This window comes from Lathamus discolor, chromosome 1, assembly GCF_037157495.1.
Source record: "Lathamus discolor isolate bLatDis1 chromosome 1, bLatDis1.hap1, whole genome shotgun sequence".
Lineage (NCBI taxonomy): Eukaryota > Metazoa > Chordata > Aves > Psittaciformes > Psittacidae > Lathamus > Lathamus discolor.
Window position 1 is genome coordinate 135,757,548 of NC_088884.1, and position 23,979 is coordinate 135,781,526.

At 38.7% G+C, this 23,979-nt stretch overlaps 1 protein-coding gene across 2 annotated transcripts in view; it reads right to left on the reverse strand.

The window, feature by feature from the left end:
- The window catches only part of TRMT9B (tRNA methyltransferase 9B (putative)), a 125,636-nt gene that overhangs the window by 44,237 nt on the left and 57,420 nt on the right, over positions 1-23,979 (reverse strand). The window contains exon 1 of one of the 2 annotated variants that reach the window (XM_065665264.1): positions 719-736. The exons of the other annotated variant lie outside the window; for it this stretch is intronic. The gene's annotated coding sequence lies outside the window, so the exon portion shown is untranslated. Of the gene's footprint in view, positions 1-718; positions 737-23,979 lie in introns of those variants that run through there. 2 annotated transcript variants of the gene reach the window in all.

Consider the following 23,979-nt stretch of genomic DNA (forward strand, 5'->3'; position numbering starts at 1 on the left):
TGGACTTGTTCCAACAGTTCCATGTCCTTTTTATGTTGAGGACACCAGAACTGCACACAGTACTCCAGGTGAGGTCTCAAATTTTGTACAAAGTCTGTCAAAGAACTTGTGAAATATAAACATTTACATCACACATATCAGTTACTGCTTCCCTCTCTTGTGTGAGGTTTATTTGTAAATATTTTTATTTTCCTTTATCTGTGTTCTTTCAAAACTATAACACCTCTACGTTAGAAGACTCTATCCCTAGAATTTAAAATTTAAATACAACAGAGCCATTATAACTCTGAGTTTTTCTTCAGCCCACACAAATTCTCAGGCCTAATATTTAAAGAACTGTTCCTTCTGGCAACATTGAAGCATTTCAGTTTATTAGCCTTCTCATTCCAGGAATTTCAGAGAAGTGATTTTAGCAAATTAAATCCCATGAGCACACATCAAAAGATATTTGATTTGTCATCTTGGTAAAAGTTTTAGATGATAAACGCAGAATTCTGTTTACTTCCATTGTCAATAATTTTGTTAAGAATTTAAGAGAATACTAGCAGACTCTTTCCTTAGCAGTTTATTTGCCGATATTCTGTTACTAAACAAAAGTAGGAACTTATGGACCGTTATTTTATTTCTCAATGAAAAAAAAAAAAATAAGGATATCTCTGCTGGATTCATCTCTGTTAACTTAGTACCTAAAGTCACCTATCTAACCAGGTATACTTACCTACCTAATAGTCCAGACTCCCACATGTAGAGCAGAGATTCAGACAGCTCCACAAAGCAGTTTGTCCCACTCTAGCAAAGGCGGGATGACTTTCCTTCCAGGAGTGCCTCATACTGTCTGCAAAAAGGCTAATTCAACAAACTAAATTGAAGCACATACTTAATGTTTAGATGACTATGGTTAATTAAGAGGAATATAGCCCCAACAAAGCTATGTGATCTGACTAAGAGATGATTAAGGAGAAGACTAGTATTTTATTCTTCTTCCCAAACCAGAAATATAGCAAAGAGCAAATGCAGAGTCAGATTTCACTATCACCACTTACATTCAGTAGTGCTTTCTTGTTGAACAAGTTGTTACTGGGCGCCAATCTAAACCTGCCTGAAGAAATTTAATATAAGTTAAGCAAAATCAGGCTGTTTGACACTGAATATATATGACTGATGTATTCTGTCTTTGAATGATTAAAGGGAGAGACCAAGGTGTTTACCCAAGAATCAAAAGTAGACTCTCTGTCAATGACAATTGGCTGTGTAATGTATCTGATGATCTGGACACAAGTTCCGAGTCTCCCTTGCTGTGTATAGTGCTATATATCTGCCTGATTACAAGCCTGAAGAAGCGCTTCAGCTAGTTCAGATACTTAAATTTTAAATCTAATGTCCACATGAACTTTTAACATGCTATGAAAACCTGGGGCTCATACATCAGTTACAATAACACATGAAGGCACTCTTTGCTATCTCTGCCTGATTTGTCCCTCAGATCAACAAAAATCCTTTCAGAACTTTGAGATCTAATAAAACACATGCCTTTGCAAAATATGCCTCTTTAGAGACCCAGAAGAGATGGCTCTGATCTCTACGAAAATCTTACATTCTACCCGAAAAAGGTGGTGAAGTGGTACATACTCCTTTTTAAGAAGGACCATCTGAAAAAAGAAAATATAATAACCATAAAGTCTAGACAGAGGTTATTCTCCTTGACCATAAGAAGAATGCCACTGTCTGGCCCAAAGAACAGGCTTTGTTGTCATTACTTCTTGATGTGGCAAGTTTAGCCTATTTCTCTGTTAGAAAGGAAAGAATGTGGCAAGCAAATTTTTCTCTTTGTGAACAACAGAAACATGGGGAAATATCACATTCTTTGGTCACTATTGTTCAAAGCAGTTTAACCAAAAAAAATCAGTCACCTACAAAGCTATCTACAGATGCATGAGTAATTTCATTGTAGACAGCTACGCTCACTAAGCATAAAGGCATCAGTGACAAAGAAAGAAACAAGAGAAGCAGTGTGTGAGTTTTCTCATCTTCTAGGCGGTTCCCACATTTCTCTAAGAGTTTTCAGCAATACTACTGGAAGAAGCAACAACTCCAGTTGTAGCTGCAGGTAAAAATGCCTATTTTTAGGGTCTAAGAGAACAGTTCTGTTATAACTTCCCCTCCCTCTGGTGTTTTCTAAGGGACAACCTTTCATCCTACAGTTTCCGGCTGCTTTTTCAACCCTTGCTTCCTACCACAAAAGTGCAAGGTTACATTTTCACGAATGGCCATTGCTCTTGGAATCCAAGTCATTTGTTTTCAACTTGGCCAGTCAATATATTTACAATTCCCTAAAGGCCTTGCCATCATTATCTAACCTTTTCGTTCACCATATTGAGCAGAATTGCAACAGACGGGGTTTAATTTACTTACCACACTCATAGGTAGACTGCATTCAACACATAAGCTAGCTCACTTAAATCATCGTCTAGGTAACTTTACAGTGAACCTCAGGGGACAGTACAGACATAAGCACAAAGCTTTCTTTTCAGCACTCTGTGTCAGAGGAGAGTATTGAAAACCAGCCTTACTGAATCCCTGAACATGAAGCTAAACTTCTGAAACAGAGGGATTAGGCTTTTCCAGGAAACCAACTGTGGCTAAAGAGCCAAATAGTTCAGATTTGGAAATCTAAATCCTAAGGAAAGGTAGATTTTTTTTTCCCCACAACCCATTATTCACATCTTCCAGAAGCTAGCTGAGGACAAGAATCATGTGTTATCTTCTGTGAATGCCATCCTTATGTGCTTAAATCTCACCGTATGGATGAGCTCTGGCAGATGCCAAACTGCTACTGCTATGAGACAGATGAATGTCTGAAAGAGTGGCGCTTTCAATGATGAGCACAACAACACCTACATCTGCCTCAAGGAAGCAACCCCTCTGTATTCTCAGCCAAAGTCCCTTTGTTAAGGGACGTTGCCTTCTGTCTTGATTTCACACTGTTCTCTGCCAGAGTATTAGACTAAATTTCCTGTCTTGCCCCATTATGAAAGCTTCCTCTTAAAGCTAACTTTAGCATCTTAGCAAAAGATACATCTTTTTATAACTGATATCCAGCAGCTAGTTTTACACTTCAGTTTCATTTTATTGCTTCTATAAAAGTACCTGAAAGAGTTAATAAGATATACATACTTTAAATAAAATATGAGACATTATTCATCTGCCTTATTTTATGCTAGAAATTATGCAACTAATTACAATGGAAAATTAGCTACAAGTGTATCTGAGTCATTCTCCACGATGTTATCAAAGTTAGTAACAGCCTTACTGGGACTGTCCAGGGAATAAGAAATGCTCATTATATTGTCTGGCTCTGACTGGTCTGATAGTACTTTACAAAAATAGAAACCTATTGTATGTAGCCTATTTAAATCTGACATAAATGGGCTGCACGAACAAAAGTTTAGAAAAACGCTAGTGTGGGATTTGCTATTAAAATAATCTTGGAAGCTACTTCAAACAAAGAGTAATCTTTAAAAAATACGTGCTTGATTGTTTTTTCAAGCTCTTCTGATTGATTTGGCACGCAGGGGAGTACAGAATTATAACCACTGTAAAGAAGCTGTCTTGAACAGAAACTGACATTCCTGACAAATTGGTTTGCCTTTTTTTTCCTTTTAATGTACAACAGATTTGAAGATAAATATGTAATGAAAGTCCTTAGACCTTTTTATGAGACTAGGCTGGAACTGAAGGTCTAATGGGATTCACTTTTTCTTAAACAAAAGAAGAAATCAGATATTATACGCCATCTGCCACTCAAGGCAGTATTTTCTTTGCCCAGACTCAACCAAAGCAGACAGAATTCCAAATCTGACTAATTTTCCTTGATAGCTTACCAGATGCACACACAGCATTCTTCACTGGAGAGAAGCAGTAAGGAAGACTTTTAATTGCAGTGTGCTATACTTTACATGTAAGCAATGAGCAGGACAGCCTTTTCCTTTAAATACCCAAAAATTTCTTGATCCAAAGTGTGACAATTACTACATACATGCAGCAGCTGTTTCTGAAACTGAGGAAAGTGTCTCAACAGGTCATACCCCTAAAATCCTCTGGAACTGAGAAAGTTTGAGAACAAAGAGGTAAAGAAGTTTAGAAATACAGGAGGTAATGAGGATGCTGCAGCTAACTTGTGGAAAACTGAATGTTATATGGAGCTAGGTCTCAGTACCTACACCATACCTCATGTATGAGCTATGTTTCATGTATGAGCTGAGGATCTGCCGGAATCCTGCTAGTGGTGGAGACTACAAAGGCTCTTTTAAGCACACAATATATCACCAAATTTACATATTGCATTCAATTTTTACAGAAAAAAAAAAAAAAAAGCCATAGAAAGAAAGAAAGATGTCAGTTTGGCTGTGTCTGCGTCATACACTTCTTGAGAGTATTCCAATGTTTTTTACAGTATTTCATTCTATTCTCTGTGCACAATTTTAGGAAATTCTATGGTTCTCTCTCATTGGACATTGTCTGGGAATTACTATTGGGTTCTTATCAAAGTTTTTGGTAACATATCCTAGGAATTTATTGAAAGTCCTGAGAGAAACTTCAGCAGTACTCAAACTAAGCAGCAAGGCAAATACATAACAGGAAGATATTAGAGAGCCTCAGTGCTCATCTAGGGCCTTATCTGCACCTTTTCTAGTCTCCAAAAATGTAAGAAAACCCAATGACAATTGTGTCTCAACAGCATCTAATGCCATTAAATATCACCGGCTAAATCCGCGAGAAGAAAAGGTCTCCCACACAACCTCTTACACAGAAGTCAACTTAGCTCTCTCAGACTTCATATATTGTTAAAAAGAACATTGCTTAAAAAGAATAAACACTTTCATACAAAAATATTTTAGTTATAAAAATCTATCTTCTATCTTGATCCACAATCAATACAACCAGAAAACCCTTTCCCTCAGTTGGTGTAGAATTATTGCCTCTTTAATAATCTTTTACTTCTGATCTACATAGGAAATTGCCTGGGTAGCTTCAGGAGTTCAGGAGGTAGGAGAGATGTGCATGAGTAATGTACAAATCCAGTGCTGCAGTCACATGGGCATCACTGCTTTGTAGTTCCCAGCACACTGACTAGGGCCATAGGGCTACTTCAAGCCTATTCTGTGCATTAACACATCACTGTCTAAGCTCAAAAGCAAAGTATACAAAAAACAGTCATCACCTTTCCCTTCAAGGGTACAAGACCACCACTTTGTTCTCATTCCTCTTTGAGCTTCAGAGTTGTCACTGTTGAACCCTCTCTGGCAGGTCTGCAAGAGCCAGCACTGAACTCCAGCTGTTTCCTAGTTGGAGCTTGGTTGAGCTCGTTCAAAAACATCTGCGTGTCTCTGTGCTACACCTCCCACCTTGAGAATACATTTGATCAGCAAGGAGCCAGCTAGCATCCAGCTGGGCCCCACAGCTCAGGCTCTGCTCCAATGCAAATCATCTGCTCTGCCTCAGATGAGCATCCCTCAAATCAGAACAGCTGTACTCCTGTGACAGTCATCTCAAGTGCTTGTACAAATACACTGCAAGTCAACCCACCAGTGAATAACAGAGGCAAACACAACACATCATTTCATCCCAGCTCCCTATTGTCCCATGTTTTTGACATATACATCCTTTTAAAAACAACTGGCCTCAGGCTACCTTATGGGATTTAGTTCCCAACTCAGGTTGTGTCTAGACTCACTAGACACAAATAGTAGAGTCTGTGGCCTCTCTCAGAAATGTGCTTGTCACAAAATGTCTGTTTTCTCCCACAGATCCAAGAAAAAGCTCCCAGCCAAAGTGAAGGAACTCAGAAATTAAAATGAAATACTGTATCAGGCTTCAGAATGCCTTCATTGAAGAAGTGGGCAGGAGGCAGCAGATTCCTTCCCTCTGTTTCTCCATGTCACACTACATGTGTGGCTTATAGGGATGCTGGGGAGGGACTCTTCATCAGGGACTGTAGTGACAGGACAAGGGGTAACGGGTTAAAACTTAAACAGGGGAAGTTTAGATTGGATATAAGGAGGAAATTCTTTACTGTGAGGGTGGTGAGGCACTGGAATGGGTTGCCTACAGAAGCTGTGAATGCTCCATCCCTGGCAGTGTTCAAGGCCAGGCTGGACAGAGCCTTGGGTGAGATGGTTTAGTGCGAGGTGTCCCTGCCCATGGCAGGGGAGTTGGAACTAGATGATCTGAAGTTCCTTTCCAGCCCTAACTATTCTATAATTCTATGTGGATAAATGTACTGCAATCCTACAGTATGGACACAAGGCACATTTAGTGATCAGAGGAATATTCCAAAGTCAAAACACACCAGTAAATATTCTTGCTGATTTTTGTATTTCAAAGCATGAGGAAGGCACAGAACTAAGTTTTGAAAGTTTAGGTTTACTCTCTGCTCCTCTTCTAACCCCCTGAAGTCCTAACTACCAACACTGGAGAAATAACTACCAATGTTAAAGGACTAAAAAGTTTCAGTCATGATCTTAGCTCTAACTGTTGAATGACAGTCACTCTTCAAGTGAAGCAGTTCATGTGCACAAAGATTTTCATGTGTATACGCTTTGCAGTCACCATTTACTGTGTGAGACATCCTAGTGCATAAGCATCTCCTGTTCAAATCCTTTCAGCAGTTGTGTGAACAGCTGTTAGCATGATCAGAGGACAATTACTTCCTGAGTTATTTTCAGTGTTCTGCAAAACAGAAATGCTAGTACAAGAAGATAGTAAAAACATTGTGATAATAACCTACAGTTGCAGGTGATACACACTGAGAAACATTTGAATGTATTTCTAGTGTGCATCGTGATTACTGCTGCCTTCCTGGGGAAAAATGGTGATACTTGCAGCATGATTGTAACAACAAGATTCTTAAAGTTACTGGTTTTTCCATTACTGTGGTTCTCCCACACAAGTTTTGAAAATACCCAATGTTCTACTCAGTTATATCAAATTCCCTTTAGATGGCAATCTTCAAGAGATTTCAAGGCAAGATGGGCATTTTTTTGAAGTCTGTGCTTACAGATATGAAAAATGTTTTGCCTCATAGCCCTCCCTTAGCTGTACTGCTTAATTTCAGGGCTCAGTGCTGCTATTATCAACTAAATTGCATGTTGTATCTACTTTAATAAAAACAACTAAATCTTTTGGAATGGAGATATTCAAGTACCTCTAAATTATCTAGGGTCTTTGCTCTCATTATACTGACATGGCTCCCTTAGGCCCCTAAATACCAAGAAGAAATAAAGACTAGTATCTAATATTCCGGTGACTTGATCCTGCATGTACAGCCCCTGTGTCCCTACCTATCCCTCTGTAAACCAGAGAGAACTGCATTGAGAACTGTGGGGCTAGGACATGACCTCCCACTGCTTCTGCTGCATCTGTGAAGTTAATTAAGAATTTACCTTCTAATAAAGATGTCTATATATCTGATCTTGCCTTTGTCATTATATCTAATACAGTTTACACAAATACATTTTTTGAGCTGTAGATGAATAAATGTTGGTGTTGTTGACATGCTGCCACTTTAAAACACCCGGAGTTCCATGATAAAAAAATGTCAAGAGAATTATCCACTGCACACCAGCTTTATATACTGCAGCTGACAGCACATTAATAGTCTTCAGCTCCTCTGCTGGCAAAATTATGCAGTTATTTTCATGGATGTACATAAGAATCTTCAATAATCATCATAAATCCCTGATGATATCCATAAATACAGAAATCATCAAGTAGAACCCAGAGTAAAGTACAAGGCTCACAAACAGGTTAAAGAATGAGTTCATTTTTAATGGACTTTCAAAGAGACTTCACAGAAATGTAATAAACAGAACACTTCCAAACACTGTAACCAATGACAGCTTAAATTGAAGGATCAATCACTCCTATTGTAGCTCCTTGGCAGGAATAAAACTGGTGGTTCCGTAACCAAGCTGAAATATGGGGATCGGGACTTGCCCAACACTTGCCAGGTTTACAAAAATCCTCTGTATCAGCTTACCTTTGGGTCAAACTATTCTCAGATTGCACAAATCTGACACAGAATCAACAGTATTTCTAAATGTGCTTTGAATAACAACTCTGGAAAATGTATCAAATATAAATAAGCATTGTAGATTACTTTAGCTTGGAAGTTTGGCATTATCTGGCAGAAGCAAACTGTATCTTCCATGCACATATCCAGCACTGCGCATGAGGCAGAGTAAGCAGCTTTCTGTGGAAGCCAAAGACAAGCTGATTTGTCTGTTAATTTCTCTACCCGTACTTTGCAAAGACCAGATTATCTTACCCAGATAAACTGTGACTGGTACAAGATTGAAGATCAGCAGGAGAAATGGCTTTAAATACATTGATATGTGAAAAAAATACCCATTATTATTGCTACTTAACACATCAACCATAATGATACACTATGTAATGCTAACAAGTCATTGCACGGTGTCTATCATCTTCTTGTTTAATATGCAATTTTTATGTCACATGGATGTAAAGAAATAAACAAGCAGTGATAATCTAACATCATTTCATCCTAGCTGAGGAAGACTTGGTTCACTTGTTTAAGACACTGCAGCTAGTGACATTTATTTTCTCCTGACAAGCCAAGATCCAACTAATTCTTCACATTACTGTAAATATATTGGATAATACTTGAACAAAATTACTGTCAATTGGAAATCTAAATCCAGACAAGTCAAAGCATTAAAATCCAGTGTATCATAAAGAAATCCCTTCTACAAGGATTCATTACTGTTCTACTGGGAACTTTGGTTGATCAGAAAGTCCTGAAACTATTCTTTTCCATTTGTAAAACTACTCTCATGCCCCATACTATGCTGGGGTGACTCAGATATTACTAATAAAGTTGTTACAAATTCTTGAGTTTCCATATTATTTCTAATAACTTTACATAGCTTTTCATTCGAAATCCACTAACAGTAATTTCTTCCTTTATTTTAGATTATCATACAGAATTAGAGTGCAGTAGAGAATTATGCACTTCTAACCCTAGTACCAGCAACTTGTTTTATATTCTGAGCTCATTCTGTCATATACTTTCCATTGCAGATTTTCTGAGGGGTCCTCAATGCCTAGGGATAACTCACTTTTAAATATTTAATTTTCAGTACTTAATGAATGTGATCCTGCCTGAACTGAAGTAAAATGTAAAAGTATTTTGACTTTAAAAGAGACAGATTTTAGCCCAACATAGAAGGCATGGCATGTAATTCCTCTCCGATATAATTAGAGAACAGAAATATAACGTCCAATAATAATTAGGGAACACTTAACTCAAAGTCAATTTGGTCTCTATTTTAAATTATAAATTCACAACACAATAAATAATACTAGTTCTGAACATTCTACACTTTTTTTAAGCTCTACTGCAGTTTGTAAGAAGTCAGTGGGAAAAAGGGAGGAAAAAGGCTCAAAATGACTACGTATGTAACACCCACAAGGAAAGGTAAGACCAAATAACTCTAACACTCAGATGCCTTAAAGTAATTTCAAAGAGAAAATTATGCCCTATTAGGTTTATTTAACATTGTGAAAATGGTCTCAAATGTACCAAAAAACCACAGGGAGATTTGCCCTTGGCATCACAACTACAAAACATGTTCAGCCTGTAAGAACTGTAACAGTTGGAAAACTAATGAAGACACAAGAGTGGAAAGGAAAGAGCTGAAAAACTAAGTAGGGGAGGTTTCACTAATATCCCTTTTACATCAGAACATCATGGGTATTTTGTTACAGCACTGCAAGTCCTGGGCTTCCCTTCAAGTGTGAGAGTTGAGGATAGCTGAGCTAGCCAAGAGACCATATTGGCAACCTTGGATTAGACTGTTTCAAAAAGAGCACAATTTGTAACATCATTTACCACGTGATTTCATTTTCTCAACTTAAAAGCCCACCTGTCTAAAAAGGGACAAGCTCAATTTCAAAACAAAATTATTTGTAAGTTGCCTTTAAGTACACCATTAACTCCTGTTCTAACATAAGAGTCTCATTTAAGCTTAGCTGCTGCTTCTATTAGCTCTCCTACATAAATTATTTCTCTTCTGGAAGAACAAGGATAATAAATGTATATTCAATGATGATTTTCCTTTAACTTTCATGGTGGTGAGGCTCTGCAACTAAAGTTAAAGAAACTGGGTTTAGTTTGATTTGGGACTCCTTTTGTCTTCTAAAAACCTCCTGGACTTCCAACTCTTGTGTAAGTGGTCACACAAAATGTCTACCAAGATTAAAACAGAGCTCTCAAGCAATGCTTGTTGGTAGGCCCTGTAACCCTAATACTGCAACACTCTGGTTGGATGGTTGAGTTAAAACAATACACCTGTCTTGACCCAAAAGCGGTAATGCTCAGATTCTTTACACCACAAAAATGTTGGAGAGTAATCACGTTTTATTCTCTGTAGGTTGTAGTCCACCTTCATAATTGGATTTCACACACACGCCACCCCCCAAAGAGTATGGACATGTTCAAAGAGGAAATAATTCAGGACAGTCCTACGCCCCGTTTCATCCAGCAGACCAAATTACACCATTACAGTAACTTTATTGCTATCTATCCAACTCCATCTATTCCAATAAAGCTGTCAATTTAGACGCTGTAGCAATCTTTGTCTTGAACTGGCAATTTCTTGGCTAAGAGCCTCACGTGGAGTAAGGCATTTTAATAACAAAATTTAAAAAATTATTCTTTTTCATGTAGGAATAACATCCGTGGCTACACTAGTTCAGAAATCAGAGGCTGAAAAATCACAAGTCTTTTTCTCCTGGGTTCAGTTATTTTTCTCCTTCCTAGTAGCTGGTGCAGTGCTGTATTTCAGCTTTAGTCTCAGAGCAGAGCTGATAGCGCACCAGTGTTTTAGTTTGATATTCTCTCCCCTTGTTATTTCCCTTATGATTATCATCATTAGGAGTAGTTTTATATTATACTTCAGTTACTGGACTGTTCTGATCTCAACCCATGGGATTTATATTCCTTCGAATCTCCTCCTCATCTTGCGGGGAGTGAGGAAAGTAAGGGAGTAAGCGAGCGGCTTCATGATGCTGAGTTACCTGCTGGGCTTAAACCACAACACTATTAAAAATATAAATTTGATGTTTTCTTATTTATTTTAATGCATCTGAAACAAAAGATGCACCTCAGAACAGAAGCTTAAATAACTGCATAGTATTTAAGGTCCAAAGTTGCCACGTGGCATAACCTGCAAAGATACAGAATCATAGAATCATAGAACAGTTTGGGTTGGAAAGGACCTCAAGATCATCTACTTCCAACCCCCCTGCCATGGGCAGGGACACCTCACACTAAACCATCCCACACAAGGCTTCATCCAACCTGGCCTTGAACACTGCCAGGGATGGAGCTCTCACAACCTCCCTGGGCAACCGATTCCAGCGCCTCACCACCCTAACAGGAAAGAATTTCCTCCTTATATCCAATCTAAACTTCCCCTGTTTAAGTTGTAACCCGTTACCCCTTGTCCTGTCACTACACTCCCTGACGAAGAGACCCTCCCCAGCATCCCTATAGGCCCCCTTCAGGTACTGGAAGGCTGCTACGAGGTCCCCACGCCGCCTTCTCTTCTCCAGGCTGAACAGCCCCAACTTCCTCAGCCTGTCTTCATACGGGAGCTGCTCCAGTCCCCTGATCATCCTCGTGGCCCTCCTCTGGACTTGTTCCAACAGTTCCATGTCCTTTTTATGTTGAGGACACCAGAACTGCACACAATACTCCAGGTGAGGTCTCACAAGAGCAGAGTAGAGCGGCAGGATCACCTCCTTCGACCTGCTGGTCACGCTTGTTAACTATTTATGAACAATAACATTTTTAAGAGGGAAAATGTATTCAAACTTCAAGATTTTGAGGTTAATTGGATATTTTAGACTATACATGAAAATGATGATATATAGACACAACTGTACTTTCCCACTTTTAATAGAAAATATTACCTCACTATGAACTTGGCTTTAGCATCCTGTCAGATAGCTTTCATCCTTTCTGGATGTGTGGATCACTGTAATTTTTCAACTGAAGCACAAATACCTTTAAAAATCTTCTATGACATAGTGTTCAGAGAACACCAGAAGCAATCTGATCACCCCCCTCTGGACATCACAGGCTAAATTCCATCTGCGTCTCTAACAAGCCTTATTACTTGTGATACACCAAATCTCCTACCTCATAAAGCATCAAGTTTGTTGCAATAGTTTATCACCCACACCAGTAAAAATCTGGTATTACATTTGACTGTAGGTTTGCTTAGGTTTCATTCAGATATTAGTTTTGTGGTGCTATTTTTTAGACTGAAAAAGCATATTACTACCTGATGATATTTTCCTGGAACTTATGTGCCATAATCAAGTCACCTTTCAGTTATTTCATAATCTTTAATTACACCATTGTAAGACATTATCTCTAATTTTCAAATACATGTTTCAGTTCTTCTCTGGGGCCTCACTATATTTTTCTCTGTAAACACTGTAATTCCATTAACAGTTTACAATTATTTTACCAGTCACGTAGACTTCTTCACTTTACTTGAATTTTCTCAGGTACTGTATGAGTCCCCAGCAATAATAGCAAACATTTGTGGAAAACAAACAAAACAATGTATATGTAGTTGATACTGTCAGGACAGACTTAGGTGATCAAGTACAGGTCTCAGTCACCTAAGTCCACTAAGCAGCAGCCCAATTGACTGGACCTTTTTATCTCATTTTCTCTCTATTTTCCTACATTTGTTCCTTTCCAGCCCACCTTGTCACTCCTTTCTCTTGCCTGCAGTCCTTCCCCCAGGCAACCCCTAGGAAGTGTGACACAGTCCTGCAGCTGTCCTAAAACATACATTTTAGTCAGTCCCTGAATTCTCTTTCCCTATTTCCCACAGCAAGTCCCATACCTTTTTAGGCAATTGTTCTGTTCAGTTTACATGGCTTTCTAGGAAGAGAGGTTCTGATTGATTCCTCTGCATAGGCTTCAGGCCAGGGTCAATGGGATATCACTTTCCTTTGATGTTCTCTAGGAATAAGCTGATGCAGGATGCTCTTTCCCACTGATCAGGGCAGCAGGGTTCCCCCACCCATCATTGTTCCTCCATTCCTTACTGGGTTTTCCTGTTTGATTACCCTTTAGTCAGACATCCTAAAAAGCCCTATTTGCAAATGACAGATGCCACAATTATCACTGCATTTTGAGTATTTGTCATGAAGATATTTTTCAAGTTTGCTCCCTTTTGGTCCAATGACTTCCAAGGTCACCGATTTTCTGTCAAATTGGCCCATTCCTTTTGTTGTTTTGGTTGGGGGGGTTTCACAGAAACTCTACAAAATTTCTCCTCAGAAGAACACAGCAACAGCTGGAATTAAAAAAAAACAAAAAAACCAAAAAACCAAATAAACAGCTTTTCAGACCAGTGAAATTTTATTTCAGTCTATTCTACTGACTTACGGACTTACGAACTCATCATTGAAAGTAACATTTTGATTCAGAAGTCACAATGGATCCATTTCTGCCCACATAACAAGCTGGAAAAAGAGTACTAAATTATATACTGTGAAGGAATTCAAAAAACCTTTTCCTTTGAACAAAAAGAAAGGTGTCAAGATAGACTAGTACGACTGGGCAAAATAGCTTTGAATGGACATATTCTGAGAGGTATTTTTTAAAATATACAGTTTTGTCACAATGTAGAAAAGCAGGAATAGCATGAAAGGCAGACTACAGTTTAGATTTGCCGCCCTATGCTTTCATCAAACTTTAAGAAAATGGGGTAAGGCTGAATTATAAACTGTCTTTTGCTAAGAGCATTAATATGTAAAATGTAAAATATGGAGTGCAGATAAGCATGAGAAGACATCAGTTTCTGTTCTCCTACGAAGACTGTAGGTAAATAAATAATGTCATTCCAATTCCATTTCAAAAGATACTTTTTCCCTTTTCCACTGCTCTTGACATTCCTTGTCTCCTACTCTCTACCTTTTAAACCCTTCTTCAGTTTCTATTCTTTTTGCCTTTTTCTTTTCCCAGCACCATCTATTCCCATTATCCTCACATTCTTCCCTTCTCCCATCTCCTTCTCCTACACTGCATAGCTAAATATAGCCAGAACATGCAAGGACCTTCCCCTCCCATACATCAAATAATGGTGGCAAGGCTTGATTCCATGAAGTGTCATGCAATACATGACAAGACAACTGCAAGAACAATAAAAACCAATCACTGATACACATATTCAAGTGCCTGTTGACATCCTCCCTTTGCCTTTCCAAATAGTCTCTTCAAAAGTCACTTTCTGAAGCACTTGTACTCTTTGCTTAGAGTTGGGGTTTAGCAGAGCGAAAAGGTTTTCAAGGTTATGCTGAATGCTGCATGGAAGCTTCTTCAGTGGTTGACACATTTTCAGTTCAGACCAACCCCTATGATTACTTGCCCCATCTCCACCCAGGAAAGCTCAAACTTTCATGATTTTGTATTTCCTGTCTCAAACCCTTCTCTTACGTGTATTCTCCACAAGTGAAAACTTTCAGTTTTAATACGTAAGGATTCAGTTTTGCAGCTAGTCTGAAAAGAAATGCTTTCTGCATTGCACTAGTTGGCACTGGTGTCAGACATACAGCTCGCGTTCCTTACTTTCACATTGCTCTGCTGACATTTGCATTCTGAGGTGTCAGCAGTTTTGTTTATAGACTTTAATAGCGTCTGTAAATGTTTAGCGTCCCAAAGGTCTTTAGCTACCATGTCCCATATGGTGAAATTAATGCCAAAAAGCTAAAGACTTGTCTTGAATTTGTCCTTGTAACATTTCATTGGTCTCCCTATTGTTTTAAGGTCATAAAACATACAATTTTGGAAATCTGTCATTTGACATATGTACCAGCATAGCTAGCAGATGGCCTAACCTAGATGAACCTAGGAGTTCATCTGCTGGAGCATTAATTTTAGGCTAAGTATTTAATAGCACCTGAAGATTTTACTGTTCAGGATCTTATTCTGCCAGCAACAGACAATGCAGCAGCACACTTTGTTTATTCTCAGTAAGGTGCAGAGGTAAATCCTTTTAAAAGGCAAGCTTCTGGCTACAGAGCATTAGATTTTACTCTGATCTAGAATGATGGCATTACTTGCTTGGAGGGCATTACCTTCCAAAATTAACTTAGCGTCTCCTGGCAACCAAACTGCTCTTGCTAGAGTGCCAAAAAGCCTTCTGCAGTGACCTGACAGAGTAGGTGATGCTAATACTCTTTATTTCCATCTTGAATTAAGGCCAGTGGAAATACTGTAATTACTTCCCCTTTTCTTGCTCTCCTTGCAAGAGAAAATCCTAAGTGTTACACAGTTTTTACTGGTTTGTAACACAGGAAGATCTCTTCCTGCTCTGGCTCTGTATCAAATAATGTGATGTAATATTTCTAACTGTATGTATTCATAACTGTATTAAGCTTGTCATTGCCTGCTACAACACAGGATGATCCTTGCCACTTCTGTGCCGCTTGCTTTCAAACTAGCATTCAGTACGTGTCCAGATTTTCTTTATTCAGTAGCCCCAGATGTTGATGTCACCAAGCTGTTCAGAATCTTCAATCTACCAGTAAGAAAGCGCATCAGACCTCTAGTAGACCTGGAAGGCCAGATAAAGCTAATGATGGTGTCAGGCAGGTGATCCCAGGGGAGACGGAGGAGGACAGAAAGAGAGAAGCAGCTTCCATGCTGGTGCTCTTGAGAATGCTGGATATTCAGTTGGTCATTTTGGATAACCCTCTGTGCTGGGTTCTCTTAACCAGTAACAACTGCAGTACTAAGTAGGCAAAGGATATCAAAGCCTTTCTGTTGCTACAAAGTCTTAGAGAACAGACCAAACTGATGAATATGTCAGTACTGTTCCATTACATAATTCTGTTTCATGGCCAAGAGTAAGATTTGTGACCTTTTAATAACCTCAAAGGCCTGCACCTTGAATATATTTCTTGTGCTGGTAAAAAAAGGGAGAATTACAGAAGCTTTTCTACAACAAAAACTTAAAACATGCACACACACAAAATGCACAAAACCCTAAGAAGCTAATATATTAATATATCCTGGACAAAAGCCAGAATTACCGGAGCTGAGCAAGCAGTTACACCATTTTCTGAGACCAGCTCTGTAGAGCTCATACCCTGAGGCTATGCCATATATCACAGCAGCCAGAGACAAGGTGCCACAGATCAGAATAAAATTCTACCCATATTAAACTTTTCTCTATATGGAAATAGCAGTAGCTCCAAAGGCTGATTTAATAGCTGTTCACACTTTCCAACAATGCTATTAATATAGAAGACATTAAATCCTATTGCTAAGTAACTGGATGTACATCAGCTGAAAAGATAACGCCTCTGTACTAGAGAAGATAAACATCAAAATACGTATCAGAATGTGACAGAGCTAAATATATAATTAACAAATATTTTCCATAAAGGAAAAGCTACTGGCCCAGAAGGCCACTATAACTTCTCATCATGAGTTCATCATCGAAACCCAATCTCTATTGCTGAGCTTCCTTTGTTTTCGCAGTAAGCAAATGAACTGACAACACACATGCAGAACCCGAGGATCTTTGAAAGCCCAATTCTTTTCAGGGCCTATATACTGCCTATAAACTTCATCATTTCTGAATTTACTAGTTTGCAACATGAATAGGAAATTGTAGTCTTGCTAACTTTGATGAATTTCCCAGGAATCCATTTTGGAGCACTAAGGACAGCTTCAAGGATCACTTCACACATAGAAAATGTGAAACCTTACTATTATATTTACTTTATCAATGTCATCATTAAGCACAATCAAGAACATTTATAAGGAATGGCCATTCTCTGTCTCCTCTGAGGGAAAGCCAGCAGCTCAGCAGCCAGACCATGCTGACCTAGAATAACCAGTAAAAAAAGGTTATTGAGAGAGTTACTGCTGGGTACAACTAAAAATATTACATACTTCTCGGTGCATTGTTCACCTGTGAACTGTGCTGCAAGATGTATCTTCTGCTGCACTGCTGCCTGAGGTTGTCTTCTTCCACCAGAGATCCCAGCCAACATGCCATGTACCATTACCACCATGCAGTATGGGGGATACAATGAAATCCCCAAGGCTGGTATGGCCAGAATGTGTTCATACCACAGAGCCCATCCATGCCAATGAGCTGTCTCAGTCTGCCTGTGCTCAGGTAATACAACATAAGGTGAGTCTGGGCTCAGGCGCAGGCTGAGGACCTGCTTTTAAAATACAGTATAGAAACAGCATGTGCTTTATTTCCCACAAAGTTAGATGAGCTAATATAAAACTGTTTGTCTTTGCTACATGTCAGTTTCCCCAAATTCACTTCAATTTGCAAAATTGCCACTCAGAGAGATTAATCACTCAAGCACCAAATCTTTGGAAGGCCACATGAAGCTGTTTAAAAGACAAGCTGTTCTAATTTTTTATTAGTAGTTAAAAGCGAACCTGGAGAGATGAACACTACAACCATTCATTACCTGCAGTTGCCAAGGTAACAGCCGCTTTAGGATTAATGCCCAAACAATGGTTTGTATTTCATCACAAACACTACAAACATTACATGTGTTAGTCAGCTGGCTACTCACCAGTTCTTTCTTTCTCATTGCTTGTGATGCTAACAGTTACTCTACCGGCTTTTCAAAAGCAGTACAGTACTAGCCCCAAATCAGGAGGGATTTTTTTAATTGCATCTTTATACCGTATTTAATTCTTTATCCTTCAGCAGGCATATATCTATTGCCAATTCACCTCTTGATTTCCTCATCCAGGCTGGTTCATTTCTCTTCCAAGAGGAATATATCACCTCTCTAATTTAATTCTGTGAAAACACATTTGCTCCTCTCTACCTTGAGAAATTTCAGTGAACTTCTTCTGTATTCCCAAAACATGTAATTTTATTTTTTTATTATTATTTTTTTTTTACATTGTATATCCCTAGAAGAGGGCATTACATCTTTTAAAGCAGGACAGATTTTCCCCAAGAAAGAATTTCTGGCACTATGAAATTAAACTTGCTCTTAGGATTTTCCAAGCATCCTACAGGCCATAGCCCTGAAGGCTGAACAGAGATTTATAGGAAATTGCCTTGGAAACAATGAACTCATTTCTGTATAAATATTAAAAGAACACCTCTGGTTCACAGCCTTTGGTGGGCATAACAGAAAATCATTCATCAGACGTATTGGCAATTGGTGTGAACTCTGCTGACAAAACACCAGGCTCTAGGGACTTGGGTGCATTTGTTCTAGGCATCTGAAAATATACTGGTTTTCTTCTCTTCATTTTATTTGTCTCCTGCAAGGATCTTCTATTAGTCTTGAACAGCACTGTCATTTTGTGCCTTAAAAATTGTCAGTGCTAACCAATGATGCAATCCATCACCCCTGTGACCCTGCTTGTTATTACACTGCCTCAAAAGAACTCACTAGACTTGATCTATATATGCTATCATTCAATATCAGCCCAAAATAAAGAAACACCATTTTTTCTGAGAATACAGGCATGAGAAATACATTAACTTCTCTAAGCCAAAACAAAAGGTGTTAAAGGAGTGGTTTTGACAAGAAAATTCCAATCATAGGAAACATCAAACTTGGCACATATGGTATTTTGTCCTCTTCTAGGCAAGTATCATGCAATAATTGCTCCTTTCAACACCCAGCTGAGAAAAGTATGTGTTCAGGAGATTCAGGCATTTACTCTTACTGTCATTTGACACTTGGGCCATCTTGTGTAAGCTGAAATCCTGCATTCACCTGGCAGTTACTGGCTCTAGTTTGGAGTAAAAAATCCTATGACTAATGTCAGGTCTCTAGTGCAAGGCTTTCCGCTGACTGCTTCAAAATAGTTCATGTAATCCCCTTAAATAATCATAGCAAAACTTTGGCCATCACATGTATACTTAAGATACAAAACAGTGCTCTGAGAGCTCCTTCTGTTTTCCCTCTTTTATGAATGAAAACAAGCTAAAATTGCAAGAATACCTTTTTTCTTATCTAATTGGTCAGATGAGCTCTAATAGATCGGACAGAGCTCATTTCTCTTTCCAGCTACTCAGGCTTAGCAACCATCCTGTTGACATGAATTTATGTAAAAGAAGGCAACAATTACATTGTCCCTAATATGCATAAAACTAATTAATCTCTTTTATCATTAACCACATTAATGTGATGCCTGAAACATCAGCTTGAAAGGATGATGCTTATCTTTGAGGATATAAACCCCTTGTTTGTAAAGTGTTGAGTAAATCTTAGTGACATACTGACAGCTTCCTGAAAATCACACCAGATTCTTCTGAATTAAATCTGAGGATATGACATCAACAGTTCTACTGGTTAGAGCTATTCGAAAGATAATCAATGATCTTCTCTTCCACAGTTTTTAAATTTGATATTAATGAACAAATCTCGAGGAAGCTCATTAGATCAGAAAGCATACTGAATTCGTTTCATACAACAGAAAGAATGTGGGACCTTTTAGCTGTCCTAAAGGTCAATGTGCTTGGGAAGCTAACCTTCATAGCCCAGCTCACCATTCTGTTGTAACTCTTCCATGTAAGTTAACTCAGAATACACTAAACAGCAATGGCATTTTTAGTGATTTGTTCTCAGAGTTAACACTTTCAGTTATTTACTCTCAGAGTTAATACTGTCCCAGCAGGAACACAACCTATGAATATAAGAGCATTGCAACATCCAAGCTAGTCTGCTGTGCTGAGGTATGTGCAGGCTTATGATCCTGGGCTCTGAATTTAGCAAGAAACAACTCATTTACTACCCTGCAAAGCACTGTAAGAGGTAGTTTAGATTTTCAAGACAGCCTTCATGGCTAAACAAATATGCAGATACTGCCATTATGAGTTCTGCCTAAACATCTAGTTAAATAGTATTTAATTCCTTTTATACCAGCTTACCATGAAGACAACATTTTTCCTCATTTCTTGCATTAGAAATTACATCCTCATGCTCACAGCTGTGTTATCTGGAGCTCTGAGAAGAAAAAAGCAGCCAATTCCTTATCAACAAATTTACATGACTTCTGAATAGGCCTCTGGGTGATGCATTTAACAAAACAAGGACAAGAAGTTTTATTCTTCTTCTTCACGGGACATTGCTCATAAAGCTAGTTGAAATGAATCAAGAACTGAGATGAGCTACATTGCACAAGCCAATGCACTTTTAAAACTGGAAAATAGGTGCCTAGACATAAATTTGGTCTATATTGTATTAGTTTGCTGTCACTGAACAGGTCTATCTAAGCCTGTAAGTTTCATCCTACTGAATAAGTACAGTAATTTCACAAGATACAACTATCACAGAGAAGCAGTTATGCGGACAGCGGGCACAGAGAAAACAAGGGATGTACAATCATGTCACCTAGAAGTGATAATGAGTAGGTGATCATTCTCAGCAATCCAGGCCTGTCTACAGTACCACATATTTACATGGCATTCTTCAACTGACTACATTCTCTCCTTACAAAATAAAACAGTCAAAGGTTGGGGAAAAAAAATGGATTGCTTTGAAAAAAGAAATAGAATAATAGCTACTGAAAAAGACAGCTCAAAGTGAGCTCTCACAAGAAGACATGATCCCTGGACAAGTGGTGCTTCAAGTGGCATTTGAGAGCAGAGATTGGAGTAAAACTTGGAATGGAAGTTGAAGGAAAAATCTTCTAAGGATTAAAGACAGCATACCAGGAGATAGAAAACCAACATCATTAAAAAAGGAGATGGCATAAGCTGCCCAGCTGTGAGGAAATTCAGCCCTATGTGATTACTCTGATGAGGCTGGATATGATGCCTGCACCACAGAACATGCCTTCATCTGACTCCAGGATCTGCCCAGCCTGGTGACAGATTCCCAGTTTAAGTCCCTGCACAAATAATTGTAGCCTCACTCTTTCTGCACTATAAGGACATCCCATGGTCTTTGGCACCGCAGTGCTCAAGTGTCTTACCTGGTAAGTTAAGTCATTAATATGCCTGGGAAAAGGGACAAGAAGATTGTTGGGAGGTTTGCAGACTTTTAGGTAAGATGAGCATGTTTCAGCCTGAGCTAACAAACTGCTTTGTAAAGCCCAGCTGGAGTCTTTTAAATAGTACTGTATTTTAATGTAGACAAGACCTTAAAAATGGGACACACTCATAGAATCAACAGCTTGTGACACTAAGGACACAGAATAACATATGCATATTCAACAATATTTGATTAACTGTTAAGACAATCTTTTAACCATTATTATTTATTATCATTAGCTTTTTGTAACACGTATTTGCTTCTTTTTCCTGATCTTTATGAATGCTGTGCTGTTCATCTCAAATTGAATTTTCCATCACAGTGCCTATAATCTTAGAGATTTCCTGTAACTACAGAAGAAGAAACCAAGCACACGGGATGAGATCCTAACAGCACAGTATTTGGTTGCTCATTTCAGAGGAAGGACAACATTTTGCCTTTGTCTGACAGTTCCTAAAACACTAGATATAGCCTTAAGAATCAGACAGTGGATGACAACTCCGACTTTACCTGCTATCAAGCCTCCCATGTGTTGGCTGAGTCCATCTTTAGCTGCCAGCTGAAGGCTGGACAATGCCTATAGTATGCAAGCAGAGACCTCATGCAAACCTTAAAGAATCTATGTAGGTCAGTCCTGGTAAGCAATCTGAAATTCCTTGCTACATGTATCACCCTGACCATTCTAAGCTAATGATTCTTGCTCAAAGAACTGTGATTACATACTTTTTGTTTATACTGAGAATGATTCTTATATAAAGCCATGTTAAATCTCTAAACTGGAAGAGGAGGAAGTAAGAAAAAATAAATTTTACTTGGTTATTATTATGGAAATCATAGTTTTCTTTCTCTTCCCTATAACAAGAACCAGGCAGACTATTACCATTTCTAACCCAAGAGAAATTCTACCACTATGACAGCAAAATAATCCTGAAATGTCTGAAAAAACATTGTGATTCCATACATCAAGGATTACTTTGTTCTGAAATGTGAATCCCCTGAAGGATTATATGTTTGGAGTTTGCAGGTCACTGGTGATGGAAAGGATAAATAGAAGTGACATTAGACACCAACACAATTCTACCAAGTTACTATTCAATACATTATCAGAAGAATCCAGACTGTAAACTAGTAATTTGCTGTTGTTAAAACCCTAACCTACAAAAGCAAAGTGAATTTTATAAGCTTAATAACATCTTGCTACTGCTGTTTCTAAGTTTATAGCAATAATGGCCTTTTGTATGATAAGTAAACACTAACTGACATTAATGACATTTTTAAATGTCCTTGCTGATACTCCTGACAATCTTGTAGGCTATTGCTCCCTAATACATTAGATTAGCATAGAAGCCGAAGGGTCCAGTTAAGATCAAGAGCCCTTTTGTGCTAGGCATAGAGCAAATAAGCCTGCTCTGAAGAATGTAAAAGCAAAAAAATGAGAGATGCTTGATGAGTGCTGACAAAAGAAAGGTATAACCCAACATTTACAAATTATTACTGCTACATTAAAAGATTGCAAAATACATCTGCTCCTTTAGCCATCATGTGTTAGAACATTTGAAAATCAGTTTCTTTTTTGTCTGATGTAATATTGGTTCATTTGTTTTGCTTCATTTTGATCAAAAAAGATAAATGGTTTAATCTCATTTTTGGTTTAGCATAATGCTATTCTGTCTAAAGAATTACAGCAATGAGTTTATTTAAGACATTTTCATCAAAAATAAAGAACACACTGAAGATATTTACACATACAAAAGTGCAATGAGCCCAAGCTGAGTCAGGCCTCTCTGAGCCAAGACAGGGCTCAGTATAATGCTGCTAATCATCCCAGCAAAGTACAGGGAACTGGTAAGTCAAGACGGGCTTTCATGTAACTTAACTACTCCTGCACAAACGTATTTTGGCATTGTGGCAAGAGAAGGACTAACCAAATGGCTGGTCACAAGTGTGAGTCCTCAGTATATCTACAAAACCAAGGAGGAAATGCTCAACTAACGGTGCAGTTAAGACAGCTGTGCATGAGGGCAGAGAGATGGTGTAATGGAATTAGCACTGCAGGGCAAGTGCTGCAGGAAGAGGACACAGTGAATAGGCATCTTCAGACTGAACTGACTCAAGAGAATTACTGAATAATCTCTCTGACAACATACAGTACAGAAGGCCACAGGTCATGGAACACTGAGGAGCCTTTAAGTTAAGACAACTTACAGACTACCAAGGTAGGATCAGCAGAAGAGGAGATCCCAGCATCTAAGAATCAATGCTTACAGAGATGAGGAGCCACCCAGGCCCTCTCAGCATTCCAGGTGGGACTTCCTGGGGACTCTTGTGTCAGGAGTATAGGCTCTGAGGGCCAAGAGATGGGTATTGAGGACCTCAGTGGACTGGGGCAACTCAGGGATTTGCTGCCCTAACTGTAACACTGTGCTGCTCATGGCTCAAAGACTAATGCTGCTAGTGTTTGTTACAGCTATGCACTGCTGTTTTCCTAGTTATTTCATAAATTGTTAGTCATCCAATGTCACTACCATAGTTCTCTCACATTTTTTCTCCCTTAAGTATTGTACAGTTAAATATGGCTAAAACAGCTGCATCTGCTACTGCCATGCTTGAGTTCTCATAATTACACATTACAGTCTACATAAGCTGTTAAAAATCATCAGGTATGTATATAGCACATAGTCACAGCCTCCCTCCTTGCTGGATATCACTGCTGCATGCTCCTGTTCCACCCCAGTAACAAGAAACCACCCAGTGGGTGAAAGAATATGGTGCACTGGTGCATACAATGAAGTTTTCAGCTATACTGTGTGGACCACTGAGTTAAGTCTAGAAGAGTCTGCGTTCTAGATGGAGGCATTTATGAATGCAGATCATCAATGCCCCAGATAT